The sequence below is a fragment of the Rhinopithecus roxellana genome, chromosome 4 (genome assembly GCF_007565055.1).
Source record: "Rhinopithecus roxellana isolate Shanxi Qingling chromosome 4, ASM756505v1, whole genome shotgun sequence".
Classification (NCBI taxonomy): domain Eukaryota; kingdom Metazoa; phylum Chordata; class Mammalia; order Primates; family Cercopithecidae; genus Rhinopithecus; species Rhinopithecus roxellana.
In genome coordinates this window covers 94,868,852-94,891,374 of record NC_044552.1, presented here as the reverse complement: position 1 = coordinate 94,891,374, position 22,523 = coordinate 94,868,852, and positions in this window count along the sequence as shown.

Sequence of the window (22,523 nt, the reverse complement as noted above, 5' to 3'; positions counted from 1 at the left end):
TTAAACATCACTGAATAGTGTACAGTGTCTACTGTGAGCATTTTGTGGACTACAGCACTCTAGCTGGGTCATTTGGTCATGTTCCTTTCTGCTATACATGGGTAGATCCACGTGTTAATCAGCTCAGTTGTGACATATATTTATAACCTATGATTAAACTCATAATAGACTGCCCAGAACAGAGCACAAGGTCGAGGAGAGAGTTGGAAATACTAAATGAAAGTAGGGATTTATGGCTCTCTAACTTAGACAATTTTGTTCATCAAAACTAGTCTTCTCAATTAGTGGTTCAAATAGTTCATTTCTCAATGAATTATCTAAATAGTTGCAATTGCATAAATTCAACCACATTATTAAGCTTGTTTGAAAAACAAGAAAACTGCTTCACTTATAAATTTGACCAGACATTTCTCCAATTTTAACTTTGTTTTAAATCATAAAACTATATGGGACATGCTAGCTTTTTAAATGGATTTGAAGATTATTATCTCTAGATACCTTCAGCATTTTGAAAGGATTTGAAGCCTGGTGGAAGAGACTATAGAAGTAAACACTCTGTGATACTCTTACAAAAATGTTAACCATTCTAAAAGGTATATAGAAATTGAAAAACTGAAAGCAATTGAAAATTTTCACTTAGAAAATAAACATGCTAAGGCATCAAGCATATAGAAGAAATACTTATAATGGTGCCTGTGATCACAGCTATACAATTATTAGAGAAATATATAAAATGGAAAATTCTGAAAATATTTTAAATATTTAAGTTACATGACTGTTTCTTTCACCACGTCACTTACATGGCATTAAAAAAAATAAGCATCAAATTAGAATGCCTACTCTCTCAAATGTGTTTGAATCAGCTTTGCCTGAAAAAGAAAGCATTTCATTTCTTCAGGAGACTTTTGCTAGTGTACGTATAGTCTAGGATCATATGAAACAACTAGTTCAGAAAGGCCATAAAAATATTATACAGAAAGAAAGATTAATAAAAGATCTCAGTCTCTAGTGTGTATGAAGTTATGTCAAGTAAAATATAATTTATTACAGATGAAAAAGTTATTAATAAGTAATATTGATAGTTGAAAGTTCCATGGGCAATATTCAAGATAAGTTAATCATCAAAGAAATAACACTTTTTACATTTAAGAAATCAGGAAATCAAATAGAAAGTAACTTAACACACATATTTTAGGATTTCTCAATCTTAACACTGTTATTTTAGGCAGATAATTCTCTATTGTCTTTTTTTGTGGTGAACTGTCCTGTATATTGTAGGATGTTCAGCAGCATCCTTGAAAATTACACACAAGATACCATTAATACTCCTTTTACTGTGACAACCAAAAATGTCTCCAGGCACTGTCAAATATCCCCTTCACAGGGCAAGATCACCTGGTTGAGAATCACTCAAAAATTCCATTAGTGTTACCACTGTGGAAGAAACTTCTTTATGGAAACATTTATCTATAAATATAGCTGTTCTGCTTTACTGCTCAGTTTGCTTTAAAACAGTCTACTTGGTTGTACACGTAGAAATTATTTGAATCCGTTTTCTGTTTGGATAGAACTTTTACGATCAGTATATTGAATTGACTGACTAGTATTGAGTAATTACTACTTAAAATGATCTTATATATAACCATTTTTTAAATTTTAGGTATAATTTTCCTGTTAGAACATTACATGTGAAAGAAGTCATACTTGAGTTTGAAAGTTACACTTTTAAGAAGTTTACTTGTCCCTCTTGCAGAAATAGATATTTTTGACAACTGTAATAACTGGACATTACTAGAACAATACTAACACAGGGGGTTAACAGCTTGCACTTGTACAAAATACTTGAAGTCAGTCAGAAAGCCATTATTATGACCTTGTGCTGACCACATTCTATGAAGTGTTACATGATCAGGGACAGGGAAGTTGGTTAATGGAAGTTATATAGTAGCTAGATGTATCCTTGTCACACTTCATCTAAACTGATACATTGCAATGGTCCACACTGCTCAGACCTGGCAATTACTGTCCAATTCCAATCTATTCCACACTGCCACTATAATGAAAAATAATTAGGAGCCTGAAAATGAGTTTTCACATGAAATGGTTTCAGTGCTTGGACACAATCGCCTTTGGCAGATGGCTTTGGGTTTGCTTTAATATAATAAAGACAGTTAATCATCTCTAAAGAGTGCACTGAATGAATAAACTTTTAACACTATTTTCTACAATGAAACTCTTATATTGATCAAATGTTTAATGCTCAGGAGTGGAAGTTGCTTTGGTTGAATTGTTTGGTATGAGCGTATAAATCATGGCTAAATAAATGCATTAGAAAAGAAGAAAATTGGTTCAAATTGATTATCTATTATTGGTGGAGGAAAATTAAAAAGCTTAACACTAAAAGCAAGTACTTTTCCTGAATGTTGTATCTAAAATAGCTAAAGATATTTGTAGAAGTATTTATGAAGACTGATTTTGGTAAGACTGAAGTAAGTCATTTCATCACAACAAAAACTATATCTTTTTGTGTGTGTATACCTACCTACCTGTGTATATGTAACATTTTTTAATGTATGTATTTCCCACGAAGGGAAATTACCCCCTCTATTAGAAAGGAAATTCAAATTTTAACTAGCTGTATATCATTTAGTAATTTTTTCTGAGAACAAATATTTCTCTATTGGAAAAAAATCTTTCACTTCTATACATAGAAAAATATCAATGCTTTAGAATTAATTAAATTGATTTATTAATTATGTTCTTATATGATCAGTCAATATTGAATTTCATTCTGATGAACTTATATTCAAGAAGTAAATAGAGCTATATTCTAGATGTATTGTTCATAAATAATACCTGTCATTGTTAGAGACTTACTGGCTTTATTAGAGACTCTATTTTATAAACTGATAGCAGTGAAGGGTACTCAGGTAGAGTAAGTTTTCTTCTTTAAATAATTTGAATTTATAAAATACCATTGGAATCCTAATAGTTGCCAAAACAAACTAATAATTTGGATATTTATGTTTGGCAGCACTACTGATAACACAATATGTGAGCAAATAGTCTCTTAACTTTACAGATGTGTCTAGATCAAATCTCTTTATTGTTCTTTCTGGTTATGCAAATATACCATGTCATAATTAATGTTTTTTTTCAATATTAACTGTCTTTCACTGGAGAGTACTTAACATTTTCTGAAATATCCATACTTTAAAAAAAATGGCGACATTAACCTCAAATAAAATTATTGTTTCCATCTCTAGTTACTAATTTAAAATGCTCTATTTAGAATCAGGCCTTATAAATTTTGAAATATGTTTGTAAGTATATCTGTAAATAGTATTATGTAGCTAGATACTCCATTCTTTATATATTATTGGGTGCTAAGTTATGTTTCTATTTAAATATTTGACTGTTACTTAATGCTGCCTTAATTTTCCAAGCAACAGCATATTTTGCTATTCTGGATACAGGGTTGTTGGTTTAAGTGTTGATGTACATACATCCAAACGAGGTGTATTAGTTCATTTTCACACTGCTGATAAACACTTACCAGAGGCTGGGTAATTTATAGAGGAAAAGGGGGCTTATTGGACTTACAGTTTCTCCTGGCTGAGGAAGCCTTGCAATCATGGCTGGAGGAAAGGAGGAGCAAGTCATATCTTACACGGATGGCAGCAGGCCAAGAGAGAGCTTGTGCAGAGAAACTCCCGCATTTAAAGCCATCAGATCTCGTGAGACCCATTCACTATTACTAGAACAGCACGGGAAAAACCCACCCCCATGATTCAATCATCTCCCACTGTGTCCGCCTCATAACATGGAGGAATCATGGGAGCTACAAAATGAGATTTGGATGGAGACATAGAGCCAAAACATATCACCAGCCCATGATTCATTTCTGCATTTCAGGTACTATGACTTGTTACTTAGATAAACAATTAAAATACTAGCTTGAGAAATACTGTTTATTATAATTAAGATTGTTTTCCTTTGTTTTCTTTAAGCGCTAAGATGAAATTATACCCGCCTAAGTATCAATGAGTATTATATTAATAGTCTCCTCCTTTTATGGAAAGGAGATCAAAATGTAAAATATTTTTAAAATTTTGGCACTTTTTAATAATGGAAGCAATATGGCACGAGCCAGTTCTATTCAGTGCAGTCAGAGGGCAGAGTTGCCTTTGTCCATAGTTCCGAACTAAGTCACTTTATGCTGCAGCTTTGGAGTTTCATCCTGATTCTTTGTGTCTCTACTGAACTAATATGAAAAGTTTACCTTTTTGGAGGATAATCAGGATGGTGTTTTCTATACCTGGCAAATCCACTCACCTGTTCCTGCAAGATTGCAATTTGAAATCAAGATATATACATACTCACCTAGAGGAGGAGTTTAAATAATAAAGGACAATAGAAGAGTAAATTATATTGGAATATAAGGAACAATTGCTGTAACCTGTGAGGCTACAATTTCAGCTATGAAAGAAGAGAAAATTTTAATTTTCACATATAATACAATGACATTCTAATTAAAATATCCATGGACAAATGAACAGAATTAATGAATGATATGTATGAGGAATAGCATAACTTTCAAATTAGGTAGGCATGCTTGAAAATCTAAGATGCACTATTCAGTTGCTGTGTGACCATGAACAAGATGTAGGAAAAAATTGCAACACTCCATTGAGTTTTCTGAAAATGTCAAATGCTATAATATATGTGCATAGAAAATAGAAGAGATTCTATGGCATAGTAAATCTAAGCACATTCTGGTTGTTATTATTTCTAGCATAGTAATTATCCTGTAATTTAGAAACATCCTCTCTGTGCCTATGTACTTCCTGGAACTTCATAGAGAAACTGAGGGTCATCTCATAATTTGTGCATTTTTTTTGAAAAAAAAAAAAGAAAAATACTGTTATTTATTTCCTCATGTGCTAATATGTAAATATCAACTTAGGGTCAACTGATTGTGACTGCATGGGAAGGTAGTATAAGGTTTAAACCAGAGGTTTGTACCGATAAAGCAACCTAGACGAAAAAGAAGATAGAATTACCAACTTTATTTTTGTAGAATAAATTTACCTAATGATAATAATGTAACATATAATATAAATTAGATGGTTAATTTCAAATTTAAAACATAAAATTGAAATATATTGGTGGAATGATAAAAAAGAAATAATTACTTAAAATTTTTGTTCACTTTTAAATCACTTTAGTTTTAGTCTTTTTTTTTTTAGTTAAAATATTCATGGACTTTAGGTTTAGGATTTTGTGAACTCAGAATTAATGATTATGCGTCTATAAGGGTCAACTCTAGGCAAGAGCCAAAGTAATTTTTCTGGTTTATATCACTTCTTTTTTTCTGTTTTACTCAGTACACATGTAATCTACCAAAAAAAAAAAAAAAAATTAAAATTGAGCCATAAACAAGTTATAGATTACTTCTTTTTTAGCAAAGGATTTTCCCATTAGGTAATTTAAATATTAGAGCTTCTATTCTGGTCAAATATAATGCAGACATGTAATAATTACTGTTAATTTTTATACATTGCACAAAATGTATAAATTTTATACATTTATGCATTGAGTTATAATGTATTGCATCATTGAATTAGCAAATAAAACACTGTATTTCATCTAAATTACATCTTCATAGTGAAGGATAGGGGAAATGTGGAAAATGCATCAACATGCTGCCTATAAACTTCTGCACTCATTTTTAACTTGAGTGTTTTTGTGATCTAAACTATCGGATTAAAGTTTTTGCCAGCATTTTTGGACCCAGCATCTAACATATTTTATCGCTATTCATAGATAGTAATAAAGTGAGTTATTGTATTAAAAATTTAGTTATATTACATCTTATTTAGTGTTTATTTTTTAAGATTTGTCATAGTTGTTTTATATATCATATTTATATATATTTGTGAAACTATTTTAATGACATATTTATTCCAATTTATAATAAGCAAGCTGTGAAATTTGATATAATTTTTTTATCAAAATAGCTATCTAGTTTGAACATCATTAACCTGTTGTAAATTTATTTAAGAACTTTCTAAATCTTATCTCTATGGTATTCCAACATGCAGCTCTTTTTGTCTTGATATTTTGCCATTTATCATTATCTTATGTTTATACATGTTCAGCCAGCTCACTACCCATGTGACAGTTCTCAGATCCAGGTCAATTTTAATTCATTCTCTATGTCAATATTCATGAGATGTGGCATTGAATGTGTTTCTTTAGCCAGAATATTTGTGTTTTGGTCTTCTAAACAAACTAAATTTGTGTCATAAAATATGCTATTCTCAAAAGCAAATAGAACTAAAAAAATATGAGTTTGCCCTCATAATAAAAACTCTTCTTAATATGTATTATACTATAATGTGAATGTTACTCTAAGTACATTCTAATTGTTCAGAAAATTTTAAAATAACAAATCCATTTATATTTCTCTGGAATTTCTTCTGAATTTTTAGCTATGACCAGATAATGATTCAAAAAACATATGATTTGGTTTGGCTGTGTCCCCACCCAAATCTTATCTTGAATTGTAATTCCCACAATTCCCATTTGTTGTGGGAGGAATCCAGTGAGAGGTGATTGAATTATGGTGGTGGGTCTTTCCTGCACTGTTCTCATGATAGTGAATGATTCTCATGAGATGTTATGGTTTTAAAAATGCAAGTTTTCCTGAACAAGCTGTCTTCTCTTTGCCTGTCACCATCCACGTAAGAAGTAGCTTGCTCCTCTTTTCCTTCTGTCATGATTGTGAGGCTTCCACAGCCACATGGACCTGTGAGTTCTCCATTAAACCTCTTTCCTATGTAAATGTAAATTGCCCAGTCTCGGGTATGTCTTTTTCAGCAGCAGAAAAACAGACTAATACAACATGAAAACTTTTTTTTTTTTTTTTTTTTTTTTTTACAGACTGTTGCAACATGAAAGTTTGAAACAGCAAAATATATTTAATAATAAACCTTTAATGTTTTCAAGAGATATTTATATAAAGGGAGCCAGGGGAAACACAGCTGGGCAGTTAGCAGGGACTATCTTCAGAATAGTCTTGCCTTAAATCTTAAGGCACTTAAGACTTTTGAAAACACATTTTAGAATGGGAAGAAATGATAAGCACTATAATCTAGAAAGCTCACTTTGTTAGCATGACAGGGGACACGTTTAAAGGGAGAAGAAACAAAGTAGGTATTTTGTTAAATTGGTATTTTAACATGCCAGGCAAGGATTATGAATGAAAACCAAAATAAATTCGAGGTCAATTAAGTATTCGAAACCAAATAAGTTAAACTAAAAAGAGTTAGAAAAAATACAGAAAAATATTTAAACTATATTTGGAACTAAATACTGAGTACACACATATTTAAATAATTCTTAAAATACATATAGGTACATTTTGCAAAAACAAATGCATACAAGTATTCATTCGAAAACTTTTAAACTAAGCTAATATCAACACTGATAAAACAAAAAGAAATGATATGAAAGTGTAGTTGTATAAATACAACACACAAATTGATTAACATATTACCAAAAACTTCTTAAGGAATACTGGCAAAGGTCGCTAAGAGTAATTCCAAAGAAAAGGCAACATAACTTTCTAATACACAGAAAGTTTATCTGCATTATTGATCAAAGTTATGCAAATAAGTTCAAAATAACACCCTGCTTCTAAAACTAGTGCAAAAGCTTCTGTCACCAATTTGCTTAAGGCAAATGATGAGCTCTTCTGATCTTCATCAATTTGTCAATCTTCCAAAACCTTAAAGTACTTACATATATTTTGTCATTTATTCAACAAATACTTACTGGATGCCTACTGCATTCTAGGGACTGACCCATGCATTGAGTATATAATGAATGGTAAAGGAGGTAATCATTACCTCCATTATCAGGAAGTATACAATTTTGCCTGTATGGATTATTTAATGGGGAAACTTTTCTTTCTATATAATAAAATTTGATTAATTTACTTTAAGTCTGAGCTTATTTTTCCTTGATAAAGTCGTATATTATCTGGGTCAGTAGTTTACTTGAGGAACAGGGACAGATAGAGTTAATCTACAGTATCTTCTTGTCTGACAATCCCCATGTTTTCCAAAACCTTGTGCAGAAAGCTCTTAATGGATATCATAAAATGTTTGGAGATTTAATACATTTTCTGAGGACTTCAGTATTTCATGGATGAAAGTTAATTCAGTTCTAATCTGTGATTCTTGGTGGTTAGAACAGGGATTTAAATACAGCGTAAGAGTCAAGATTAGTAGTAATGGTCAAATAACACTATCACAGGAATAGTTTTGGAGTCTTTATTTTTTCTCAACCCAAATTTTGGGTTAAAATGTAACTTTAATAAAACTAAAACATGCTACTATGTTTCTGGGACAAGCAGCAGATACACTGTGGACATCAGGGACAAAGCTCCTCCCCTCATGGGCTGCCTCATGGCTTGGCCTGGTTTCATGTTGCTCTTAATAAATGTGGGGCTCTCCTGCTTGACTTTAAAAGTAAAAAATATAAAAGTTTCTGTTTATGCTGCCTGTATGGCTTTATTATCAGGCCAAGGGCATAAGGGAAGTCTCATCTTTTCTAATTAGAGTCAAGCGTACGTTATGAAAAAGCTGCAGAATTTTTTCGGGGGTGGAGCTTAGGCACTTATTGAATTGCTTTTACTGAATTGAATTCTATCATACTGGATCCAGATCAACTACACTTAATCCAAAATTATGTTCAGTGGAAGCTATTCAACTGATCCAATCATTCAGTTTCTGAGGAGAACAATTGTACAGAATTTAATAAAAACCATATTGATTAAATGGAAAAATACAATGAATGCTAAACTGAGATTTTTCTATGACTATAGTTAAAATAATTTCATGATTTTCAGACTATAATTATTATGGATTTTCTAAAGACACACAAATTCGCAGCTTTTTTTTTTCTTCCCTATGCTGGTGAGTTATTGTGGATTTAGAACAGATTTGCCAGAAGTTTTGTTCTTCATACATGTACTAACTTGGCCTGCTTCTTTCTTCCAAGTAGTCACCCTATCAAATGCATTGGATGGTTAAGTTTGTACTGTGCTTTTTAAAAGAAAGTTTTAACTCTTCTTCTATTTAGCACAGACTATATGCTTTTTGTTGCAATCAGAATTAACTGCTGTTCAATCTCCATAGAAAGTCTGGTTAGGAAACTGTTAGTGATGGAGAGCTGTTTGAGTGTATACTTCAGTCTAGTATTTCTGCTGGGTGACAACAAAGAGATAAACAGCTGTAGACTTACTGTTCTTTGTTCATGTCCCATGTAGAATCAATTTTACTGTATTGATGGAACTTCCAAGAAGCAAACCCTGCGATTAACTATTTTGTTTACTTTAAAAATATTTTACTGCGATATCAGCCACCAGACAACCATGTCCTCTATATGGAGATTAGAAAAATGATTCCACTTAGAACCCACTATCTGAAAAATCTACACAATTACTCAGCATTTATTTTCTTCATTTCAACCTCATGACAAGCATGAACATTTATATTCTTGTGATTATTACTTATCCTCTACAATAAGACTTATAATCAAACTCCCCACTTAACACTAACAACTGTACAGAAACATACTACTAGTTTAATTATGTACAGAGGTCACATTCATAGTGTTGAATCCAATGATTCCATTTCTAGGAAGGAATCCTAAAGAAATTGTCAGAAATTTGGACGAATCTCTGTGGCAATTGTTCAACATAAAATTATTCATGATCAAAAACTAGAACAAGCTTGATAATATGGAAGAAACAGTTTAAAATTTGTGATGCATATCTAAAATAGGCTATAACCCAGCTATTAAGTAACACTTAATAATTTCAATGAATTGTAAATATTAGGTAAATATTAGGCCAAAAATATAGGGTTCAGAACTTTATTACCCAAAATCTAAACTACTTAAAATCAAATGGGGATAATGGGCAAGATGACTGGTTACAAACAGCTGTGGTCTGTAGCTCTCATGGAGAGGAATGAAGGAGCAAGTGAAAACAGAACCTTCAACTAAAATATCCAGGTACACACAATGGGACTAATAAGGGAAACAACTCGACCCACACAGCATGAAGAAAAGTAGAGTGGGCATCAGCACACCTGGAAGTTACATGGAGCCAAGGGAATGTCCCCCTCCCGCTCCCAGCCAAGGAAAGCAGGGAGTGATTGTGCAGCCTTGGGAAACCCTACTTCCACCATGGATCTTCACAACCCTGGGTCAGGAAATACCCTCATGAGCCCACATCACCAGGGCCTTGGTCCAACACACACAGTTGTGTGGAATCTTGGCAGAGCAGCTGCTCAAGCATGCACTGAGACCCAGAAACTTTACATACTTCAGCCCCAGTATCCCTGGCAAGGTGGGAGGTTCCTACTCTCCTCTATGAAGGGGGATGAGTCCAGGAGGCCCAAGCAACACAGTTCTGCAGGCCCCACTTCCAGGGCACTTCACAAGATAAGACCCACTGGCTTGGATTTCCAGCCAGCCACTGACAACAGGGTGGAGCCTGCCTGAGATAGAGCCCCTGGGGACAGGGGCAGGCCACTCTCTCTGCTGTATTGTCAATTCAGCCATTTCCACCTGTGGCTTTGGACAATGCAAAAGTCCAGAGGAGGAATGGTTCTCCCAGTGCAGCACAGCTGCTTTGCCAGAATGTGGCCAGATTGCTTCTTAAAGCAGGATCCCAATCCATTCCTCCTCACTGGGTGGGACCCCCCCAGCTGCGACTGCCAGTCATTCCTGACCATATGCTGCAAACAGAGCTCTGATCTCTCCCTGGAATGTAGTGCCTTGGGGGAAGGGGATGTACCACCTCTTTGATCATTTGGATGACTCAGCCATTCCAGTCTGCAGGCTTTGGAGAGTCCAAGCCAATAGGGGAAGAGGCAGTTACCCAGCATGACTCGGCTGTTTTGTGGAAGTGTGGCCAGACTAAAGGGATCTAAATTCATTCCTCCTCACTTGGTGGGTCTTCCCAACGGGAGGCTTCTAGCCACCCCAGCTCATTTTCTACAACTGCCAGAGTTCTAATTTTTCCCTGTGTGGGAGTTCCCAGTGGGCAACGCAAGCTACAACCTTGGCAGTTTGGGCATCTCAGATGATCCAGCTTGTGAGCCTTAGATAGCTCCCCCAAATTGGAGGCTGAACCCAACACAGCACAGCTGCTCTACCAAAACTGCTAGACTGCTTCTTGAAGGAAGTGCTTGATCCCATTCCACCTGACTGGGTGAAACCTCCTACACATGGGGTCTCCAACCACCTCTTACAGTTGTATTCAGGCTGACAACAGGTCAGTACCTCCTTGGAACGAAGCTTCCAGAGGAAGGGGCAGGCTGCCCTCTTTGCTGTTCCACAACCTGCACTGGTGATAGCTCCAGGTACTGGAGGTGACTAGGGTCCAAAGCAGACACCCCAGCCAATCACAGCAGTACTATAGAAAAGTGGCCAGACTGCTAAAAGAAAAACAAACAAATAGAAAACAGCAACAACAACAAAAACCCATGCAGGGTCAGCAACCTCAAAAATCAAAGGTAGATTAGCCTACAAAGATGGCGAAAAATCAATGCAAACATGCTGATAACTTAAAAAGTCAGAGTGTGCCTTTTTCTCCAAATGACTGCAACACATCTTAAGCAAGGGTTCAGAAGTGGGCTGAGGCTGATGTGGCTGAAATGACAGAAGTAGGCTTCAGAATGTTGATTAAAAACAAACTTTTCTGTGGTAAAGGAACATATTTCCCCAATGCAAAGAAGCTAGGAATCATGATAAAGCAATGCAGGAGATGACAGTCAAAATAATCGATATACAGAGGAACATAACTGACTTGATATAGCTGAGAAACATGCTACAAGAACTTCATAATGCAATCACAAGTATTAATAGTAAAATCAATCAAGTGGAGAACAGAACCTCAGAGCTTGAAAACTATCTTTCTGAAATAAGACAGGCAGACAAGAAAAGAGGAAAAAAGAATAAAGAGAATGAACAAGAAATATAGGACTATGTAAAGAGACCAAATCTATGACTAATTGGTGTACCTGAAAGAGATAGAGAGGATGCAACCAATTTGGAAAACATACTTCAGGATATCATCTAGAACTTCCCCAACCTAGCAAGACAGGCCAACATTTAAATTCAGGAAATGCAGAGAATCCCAGTGAACTCTATGAGAAGATCATCCCCCAAGACCGGTAAGATCCATGAGAAGATCATCCCCCAAGACCATTTGACCAGTAAAGTCAAAATGAAAGAAAACATTTGAAGGCTAGTCAGAGAGAAAGTCCACGTCACCTTTAAAGGAAAGCTCATCAGATACAGTGGACCTCTCAGCAGAAACCCTACAAGCCAGAAGAGATTGGAGGTCAACATTCAGCATTCTTAAAGAAAACTGTTTTCAACTGAAAATTTCATATCCAGCCAAACTAAGCTTTGTAAGCAAAAGAGAAATAGGATTCTTTTCAGACAAGGAAATGCTGAGGGAATTCATTACCATCAGACCTACCTTACAAAGGCTCCTGAAGGAAGCAATAAATATGGAAAGGAAAAATCCATTACCAGCCACTACAAAAACACACTGAAGTACACAGATCAGTGACACTATGAAGCAACCACAAAAGCAATTCTGCAAACTAACCAGCTGGCATCATGATGACAGGACCAAAAAGACACATAACTATACTAACGTTAAATATAAATGGGCTAAATGCCCCAATTAAAAGACAGAGAATGATAGTTGGATCAAGAACCAAGACCCATTGGAATACTGTCTTCAAGAGACCCGTCTCACAGGCAAAGACACACATAGGCTCAAAATGAAAGGACAGAGAAAAATTTACCGAGCAAATAGAAAGCAGAAAGAAGCAGAGGTTGAAATCCTAATTTCTGACAAAACAGACTTTAAGCCAACAAAGATCATAAAAGACAAAGAAGGGCATTACATAATGGTAAAGGGCTCAATTCAACAAGAAAAGTTAACTATCATGAATATATACTAATAATATGGGAATACCCAGATTCATAAAGAAAGTTCTTAGAGGACTTCAAAGAGAATTAGATTCCCAAGCAATAATAGTGGGAGACTTTAATACCCCACAGACAATGATAGAAGGTTCACGAAGGCAGAAAATCAACAGAGATTTTCAGGACCTGAACTCAGCTTTGGATCAAGTGGAGCTGATAGATATCTACAGAACTCTCTGCCTCAAAATAGCAGAATATACATTCTTCTTATCACACATTACGCTTATTATAAAATTGATCACATAATTAGAACTAAAATACTCCTCAGCAAATGCAAAAGAACTGAAATAATAAAAACAATCTCTCAGAACACAGTGCAATCAAGTTAAAACTCAATATTAAGGAATTCACTCAAAACTGTACAAATACAGGGAAATTGAACAACCTGCTCCTGAATGACTTATGAGTAAATAATGAAATTAAGGCAGAAACCATAAAGTTATTTGAAACTGAAGAGAACAAAGATATCATAAACCAGAATCTCTGGGACACAGATAAAGCATTGTTAATAGGAAAATTTATAGCACTAAATGCCCACATCAAAAATCTAGAAAGAGCTCAAGTTAACAACCTAACATCACAACTAAAAGAACTAGAGAACCAAGAGCAAACAAACACCAAAGCTAGCAAAAGACAAGATAAGAGCTGGACTGAAGGAGATAGAGATATGAAAAACTCTTCAAACAATGAATTAATCTAGGAGAAGTTTTTTTTGAAAAACATAAAATAAAATAGATGACTGCTAGCTAGACTAATAAATAAGAAAAGAGAGAATATTGGTTTTCTAATTTCCAAATTTGATTGTGTTCAAATAAACATAATCAGAAATGATAAGGAGGATATCACCACTGACTCCACAGAAATGCAAACAACCATCAGATAATACTATAAACACCCCTATGCACATATAAACCAGAAAATCTAGAAGAAATGAACAAATTCCTGGACACATACACCCTCTCAACACTGAACCAGAAAAAAAAGACTACCTACCAAAACTACCTACCAAAAAAGCCCAGGACCAGATGGATTCACTGCCGAAGTCTACCAGAGGTGCGAAGAAGAGCTGGTACCATTTCTACTGAAACTATTCCAAAAAATCAAAAAGGAGAGAACCTTGCCTAACTTGTTTTATGAGACCAGCATCATTCTGATACCAAAGCATGGCAGAGATACAACAGCAACAAAAAAGAAAGCTTCAGGCCAATATCCTTCATTTTCAAATATTGTGAAAATGACTATACTGCCCAAAGCAATTTATAGATTCAGTGCTATTAAACTACCACTGACATTCTTCACAGAATAGAAAAACCTATTTTAAAATTCAGGTGGAATAAAAAAAGAGCCCAGATATCCAAGGCAATCCTACGTAAAAAAAACAAAGGTGGGCCGGGCATTGTTGCTCATGCCTATAATCCCAGCACTTTGGGAGGCTGAGGCAGGTGGATCACGAGGTCAGGAGATCGAGACCATCCTGGCTAACATGGTGAAACCCCCTGTCTACTAAAAATACAAAAATACATGGTGGTGGGCGCCTATAGTCCTAGCTAATCTGGAGGCTGAGGCAGGAGAATGGCGTCAACACGGGAGGCGGTGGTTGCAGTGAGCTGAGATCATGCCACTGCACCCCAGCCTGGGCAACAATGCAAGACTCTGTCTCAAAAAAAAAAAAAAAAAGAAGAAGAAAAAAAAAAAGCAGTAGGTATCATGCTACCTGACTTCAAACTACTACAAGGCTGCAGTAACCAAAACAGCATGGTACTGGTTCAAGAAAGCACATAGGTTGTCATGGTGGATCATACCTGTAATTCTAACACTTTGGGAGATTGAGGTGGGTGGATCGCTTGAGGTCAGGAGTTTGGGACCAGCATGAGCAAGATGGTGAAACCCAGTCTCTAGTAAAAATACACAAATTAGCTGTGTGTTGTGGTGCATGCCTCTAGTCCCACATACTCTGGAGGCTAAGGCACAAGAATTGCTTGAACCTGAGAGGCAGAAGTTTCAGTGAGCCAAGATTGCACCACTGCACTCCTTCATTCTAAGCAACAGAGCGAGACTCTGTCTCAAAAAGAACAGACACATAGATCATGGAAGAGAATAGAGAACCCAGAAAGAAATAAGACTGAACACCTACAACCAGCTGATCTTTGACAAACCTGACAAAAACAAGCAATGAGTAGAAGATTCCCTATTTAATAAATGTTGTTGGGAAAACTGGCTAGCCATATGCAGAAAATCGAAACTGAACTCCTTCCTTATACCATAAACAAAAAATAACTCAAGATGGATTAAAGACTTAAATGTAAACCCAAAGCTGTAAAAATTCTGGAAGACAACCTCGGAAATAACATTCTGGACATAGGACCTGACGTGGATTTAACAACAAAGAAGCCAAAAGCAATTGCAATAAAAGCAAAAATTGATGAATGGGATTTAATTAAGCTAAAAAGCTTCTGCACAGCAAAAGAAACTGTCAACAGAATAAACAGGAAATCTACAAAATGAAAGAAAATTTTTGTAATCTATCCACCTGACACAGATCTAATATTCAGCATTTATAAGGACCTTAAGCAAATTTACAAGAAAAGAACAACCCCATTTAAAAGTGGTCAAGGGACATGGCAGATGCTTTTCAAAAGAAAACATACATATAGCTAACAAACATGAAAATGATTTGATCATAACTGTTCAAAACCACAATGAGATACCATCTCACACCAGTCAGAATGGCTATCACTAAATATTAAAAAAAAAAAAAAAAAAAAAAAAATGCAGATGCTGGTGAGGCAATGGAACAAAAGGAATGTTTTACACTGTTGATGGCAGTGTAAAATAGTTCAACCATTGTGAAAGTGTGACACTTCCACAAAGACCTAGATGCAGAAATACCATTCAACCCAGCGATCTCATTAGTGGGTATATGCCCAAAGGAATATAAATTGTTTTTATTATAAAAATACATGCACAGGTATATTCACTATAGCACTTTTCACAATAGCAAAGACATGGAGTCAACCTAAATGCTCATCAATAATAAACTGAATAAAGAAAATATGGTATATATACAATATAGAAAAACAAGCAGCTATACTTACATGTCCTTTGCAGGGACATGGATGGAGCTGGAGGCCATTATCCTTAGCAAACTAACACAGCAACAGAAAACCAAATACCACATGTTCTCATTTATAAGTGGGAGCTAAATGATGAGAACACATGGACGCATGGTAGGTAACAACACAACACTGGGGCTTGTTGGAGGGTTGGGGTGAAAGGACAGAGAGCATCAGGCAGAATAGCTAATGGATGCTGGGCTTAATACCTATGTGATGGGATGATCTGTGCAGCAAACCACCATGGCATGTGTTTACGTATGTAACAAACCTACATATCTCGCACGTGTACCCTTGAACTTAAAAGTTGGAAATTAAAAAATAATAAAAATTTAAAATATAGATAAAGTGTGTCTGTGTAACAAACAGTATTTATCTCTTAGTAGTGAGAATTCCATAGATTTTTATTTTTATCCTAGTGAATTTCTGTATGGTCCAAGTTTTCCTAATGAGTATGTGCTAATTTTGTCATAATTAATTAAAGAATATAATTTACTTTTTCACAAAAGAATGGAGGACTGTACTCAGTACAATGAAAATGGAGAAAAATATATGAAACTGGTCTCTGTAAAGAAAAATAGATCAGAAATGATTGAGGGGTGGAGGCAGGCAGGGGAATGCAAGGTAGGAAGATAACTGGGTGGCAGGAGGGGGATGATGTGTAGAAGAATGGAGTTTTACTGGTAAAAAGAATAAATCAGGAGAAATAGTAGAGAACAGGTGAAAGAATAAAAATTAACTTTTGGACCTGACAAGTTTGAGGTGACACTGAGACAACCATGTGCAGTTACATATTCATATAAGATCTAAAACTCGGGAGTTTTTGGACTATTTGGTGGATATTTTGGTCCATTTTTGAAAATCCCAGTTTTGAGCAATTAATAAAAGTCAATATGCAAGTTGCAAAGTTGGATGTGTTACTGTTACAAGAAACATGCTTTTTATTTCATAGTGTATATATAAGGAAATAGGTTATACCATGAGTTTTAGGTAAGAAAATTGATAAGTAAGAATGTTTGCATTACAGTTGGGCATACACACTCCTTAGATCTTGGCTCCTAACAAATAGTGCAGAGACTACTTGGCTCCTCCAAGAACATTCATCAAGAGTTAATGCCTTCTCTCTCCATGACTAGTTTTTCTTTCTTTTCCAGTGTCTCTACCAAGAAGGGTAGATTCTTTCTCTTTACAATTGAGCTGTGCTTTTTCTCCTTAGGAACCTACCTACCAGAATTAGCATTCAATCCTGACCTCTGCACTGTTCGTGAACACACCTAGTCCCAAAGATGGGAAAGCTTTAGGAGATTACAACGGTTTCTTTCTCAAGCAAATAACAGTGAGTGGCTCCTTCCTTAGGAAATGTTGAAGTGGTTTACTTGAAAATTTTCGCTAAGCTTTGTTTTCCCCTGACAATAAAAAAAAATCATGTATGTATCTATAATTTATAATTCATATAAAGTTAAAATACACCTTAATTGCATGCACATTACTCAAGATTTTCAAGCATATTAGGACAAACAGAAGGTGGATAATAACTTTTTTCAGTGGATACAAGAATGGATATTGAAAATAACTGTTTTTCTTTCGATCAGTGCATTGTATCTTGTAGGACATAATAATATGCATTGGAGTCATGTTTCTCTGCTTGTCACTTCACATATAGAATCCCAACATAACACCAACGAGCAAGCAATGTTATGTTTGTTTAGGCAGCAATATGATATCTTTCCTGAAGTATAAAAGGCAACATGTTTTGCATTTGTACATTCAATTTTAAATCAAAAATAAAGTTTGAGTGGGAAAAGATTGAATATCAGATCTTGATTATTTTTTGTCACTAGGCCAAAGCTTGGGAATCATCTCAAGTGGACCTTTATTTTTACCTGCAGCCTCCAAGCATAATTGAATTGCTTGTTTAGGAGCTCTCACACCATTCAGTAAGGGGACGAAGGCAACAATTGACATTATCACCTACCAGGTGTGCACAACTTCTCTGTGAATGTCATAAATTAATGTATAAATAACAGTTAAAATTCAGACATTAGGTCAGAGTTTTATGCATATAAATGTTATATAGAAGAAAAAGCAATTTTTTAAATATTTCTTGTGATAAATGAGACGTATTGAATAACACTTTAGTTTTAGAGAACAATCTTAAAATTAACATCTTTATTAGACTATATTTATAAATGCTGTTTTCTTGATTCTTTGTTTAATTGTCTAAGAATAGTTATAAAACAAGCTTTTATGGTTAATTTTTAAATGTATACAAAGATTTTAATAAAAATATATACAAAGATTTTTACATAAATGTCTATGTATTTTTGCTTTAATACCCTGTAAAGAATACGTATTGCTAATGAACACATTTTATAATGCTGTATATAATTCACAATAATCAGTAGTTGTTTATGATCATGAAGTGAGAATGTGTTTTTCAAGGGAGAGAGAAATAAACAAAATGTGAGATCAAATGCACATTCTTTCATGGAACACCATTGCCTGATTTCTATTGGCGTAGTGAAAAGTACACTTTCTCCTATCCATTTGTTCTCTTATCCACGGTGTATATAGCTTACAAATGTTTCAAGACAAGATTGATTGACAATTCACAAATTTTAATAGGTCTACATCCAAATTGGTGCAATAAAAAAAGAACTATATGCATGGCTCAGGATTCACATTGACAGCATTGTGTAGTTATATATCTCCAGACAAACGAATAGCATTGTTGGAGAGAGAGAGAGAGAGAGAGAGAGAGAGAGAGAGAGAGAGAGAGAGAGAGAGAGTGTGTGTGTGTGTGTGTGTGTGTGTGTGTGGTGTGGTAAACCCCACTAGTGTGAAGCAGGACTTTCCTTTCATTGTGTCAGTTCTAGTGTCCTGGATCTTTAACTGTCATCTTAAAAAGCATAACAATCCTTATTTTAAGCCTGTCAATGGCTTATTATAATTTCTGCTGTAGGCCTATCATTCCCATTGTTGGAAAAATATGTAATTCTTTATTTGAAAATAATCTTACAAAGTTTTCACAGTTAAATGTAAAACTATTATACATCGAAAAGTCTCCTGAAACAACGAATTAATGATACACAGATTAAACATCAGGACAGAGGTGGTTACAGAACATGAATGTTGCACCAGTTTTCAGTAATTACAGCAACAGACTCTTCATGTTCTGGACTGTCTAACATCATGTAGAGGCAGGTATGTCAGTAGGAATTCCAATGTCTGAAATCTATTTCTAAGCTGTTTCGCTTTCTTAATAAACATTCTAAAAAGCCTAGTAACTTTTGGAGAGCACATGGAACTAAGAATAATGCAGATCTGGTCTCCAAATTAGTTATTAGAGTTGACCCAGCTTAACAAAGTGTTAATTACGTAGCCTTACAAATTGCTCCATGATACATGATACAAGAAATATTTTTTGTTTCAGTTTTTTCAAAATCAAATTAAATCTGGCTCTGGGTTTCCACTTGAGAGAGTTAGTGAGGAATCTGATATCAGTTCTGATTGCTCTCACTTTTCTTCCCCTGCCACACCTGCATGCCTCCAGACCACCTTGGCTATCCCCAATGGTCTGTGTGCCTCCCATTCCTCCTTCTGCTAAACAGAGCAGCTGCCCTTGGTGTCCTTCACCACATTCGGAGCACTGCTGACTCAGAGAAACTTGCTGCTGCCTTTATTCCATCCTGAACAATTTCCTCTGATGTCCTGCGTCCCCTGAAATAAGACTGCTTGGGAGTGGGATTCTGTCCTCTGCCACCTGTAAATCCCTCACATCCAGACAAATGTCCACTGTACAGAAGGCCAGAGATTTGACAACTCAAGGGAAAAAAAAAATCCCAACCGCCCTTCCTGTAAGGGCAGGAGGGAGAGGGGATTATGTTTTCATCATTCTTTTTTGAGTCTACAGCAGGAAAAAAAAAAAAAAAAAAAAAAAAGACAATATACCAATTAATTTGCTACTGATTCTTTCTTTTATAAAAATCACATGACTCTTCTATTTTCATCATGCTTTTTCTCTCACTTCCCCTATGGAGCTGCGACTGTTTAGGTAGGGAAGAATGCTTCTCTTTGCTTCTTTGGTTGCAGTATAGTTTCCACGTTTCTTCTGCATATTTTGATCCTTCTGGTTCCTTAAGTCTCTATGATTTGTAGACACTGCTTCCCCAGCTCATATAAGAAGGTTTGATTTAGATAAAAATCTAAAAAAAGAATCACTATGCCGAACCTAACATCAAACTGGTTTCTTCCTCCTCTTCACTCTCAAGCCCTTAAAGCAAGCATCCTATAAAACAGTTAAGTCCTTAATTCTTTACTATTTTTTATCACTACTTTGCCAAAGTTGAGGTTACAATATGGGAAAGAGCAATGATAACTACATAGAAAACCAATAGTTAAGATTATGTTGAATAATTAATAGTAATAAGGGTCTAAGTGAGGGATTTCACTAACCAGGCACTGGACTGTAAGAGACAATCTGATACAGAAAGTTTTTGCTCATTTTAAGCAAGATGCAACATTTTAAAAAATGTCTCTCCTTCTTTGGTTGCTGAAATTGAAATCAAAAAATGAAATCAAAAAATGTTAAAATACAATTGAAGAGCAGGTGTAATTGTTAGTTATTGTGATGACAAGCTTAAGTACAACATGCAATTAATCTCAATATTGTTTACCTGCTATTGAGGATCAAAGTTAAGAATTATGTGATGTTTAGTTTGTGTATCAAGGGCACACATTAAAATTTAGAGTTGAATATGTAGGTGGAAATTAATGAATAAAACATCTTGCCCAATGTGTTACTGAGTTTTGCTCCTAGTCACTTCTTTATGAATTCTAAACTTGGACACCAGTAGTAAAACAAACTTTTCCTTTATTTGTCTAAGCCTAATGCTGAATTACCTTTACTTTAAGAAGAAGATTCCCATTTTAGCATTAAATCCAAGAAATGAAATTCCACAGGACTTAGGTAGGACTTTATGAAATGCTATTGGATTGTTCCCAAGTGTTGCTTTAATATAAATAACAGTTGACTTACCTAGCATCAAATCCATATTCACGTATCTTAAATAAAAACAATCTTAGAATTTCAAGATTTATCTATAGTGACAGATAAAATAAAACACATCAATTCCTCCAATTCAGTGACTTGAATTTATTCTGTTGGAAAAGCAAATTTTGCAATTATCTCTTATAGCTATAACTACTTTACCTCTGATAGAATTAGCAAAGTAGCATGCCAGGAGGTCTGAAAATATAGGAAAACGTGGCAAAGAATCATGAAGTAGCATGGCATTTTTGAATTTAAGGTTATTATTAATGATGTGTATATGGATGGAGTCACAAAGACTTCAAGTGTTGGTAATAAATGAAAGCTTTGTAAGAAGGACTGAGTAAGGATTGATGATGCTTTAATGAATAAAGAAAATATTGCCTCTTTTTCTCCAGACTAAGGTTTGTTTAGTTTTGTCTCTACATAATACTCAAGTTAAAAAAAAAAATGTTTTGACTAAGACCCAGGTATGGGCTAAATTGATTTATGGCCAGAGCAGAAACCAAGATACTGGTGCCAAAATAGTGGTAAGATAATAAAACACTGAGCTTGAACGGAATCCAGATTGCTCAAATATGATTTGAAAGGAAACTGTTGATAAGCTAAGATAGACCACAAAGGCTGGTCACAGGTTCCACTATTAGCAAGAACTATGGGACTCAGAGTCATTTTTAGGTTGATTTTGCTCAAGTTTTCTATCTGCTCATTCAAATGGAATACCCCAAATTAAAAATACACAAATAGTCCCATACCTTGCGTTCCTTTTTTGTTATGAAGAATGTTTTAAATTCAGTTGTCAATCCACAGCTTTGCAGAGCAAAGAACCATTAGGTGTACCACCAGTTAGGCTAATGAAGGCAGTGCCAGCACAAGGTAACTGCCATACCTCATAAGAAATCCTTGCCTCCATAGCACTATATATTTCTGAGTTCCATTTCTGCTGCTTCATTGGGCATACAAAATATGTGACTATGGATCCCCACAGCTGTTTCTCATAATAAAACAAGACTCAAACGTTTTCATATTTAGGAAATACTCTCCTCACAGGAAGAGTAGCTGGCCTTCAGAGTGCCAGTTCTCATCTCCTGAGGCTTTACTTCTTTTGACACCTTTTAATGATCAATTTCATCTCACCATTGTTGGCTGCATTACAGCACAATCCAGACCCAAGCATAGATTGTGGCTTCTCCCTTTATGTCCCCCTTCACAGTTTAAATCAAGTTGGAATATCTAAAACCTACAGAAAGGGGAATAAATGTGAAGAGAATATGCAA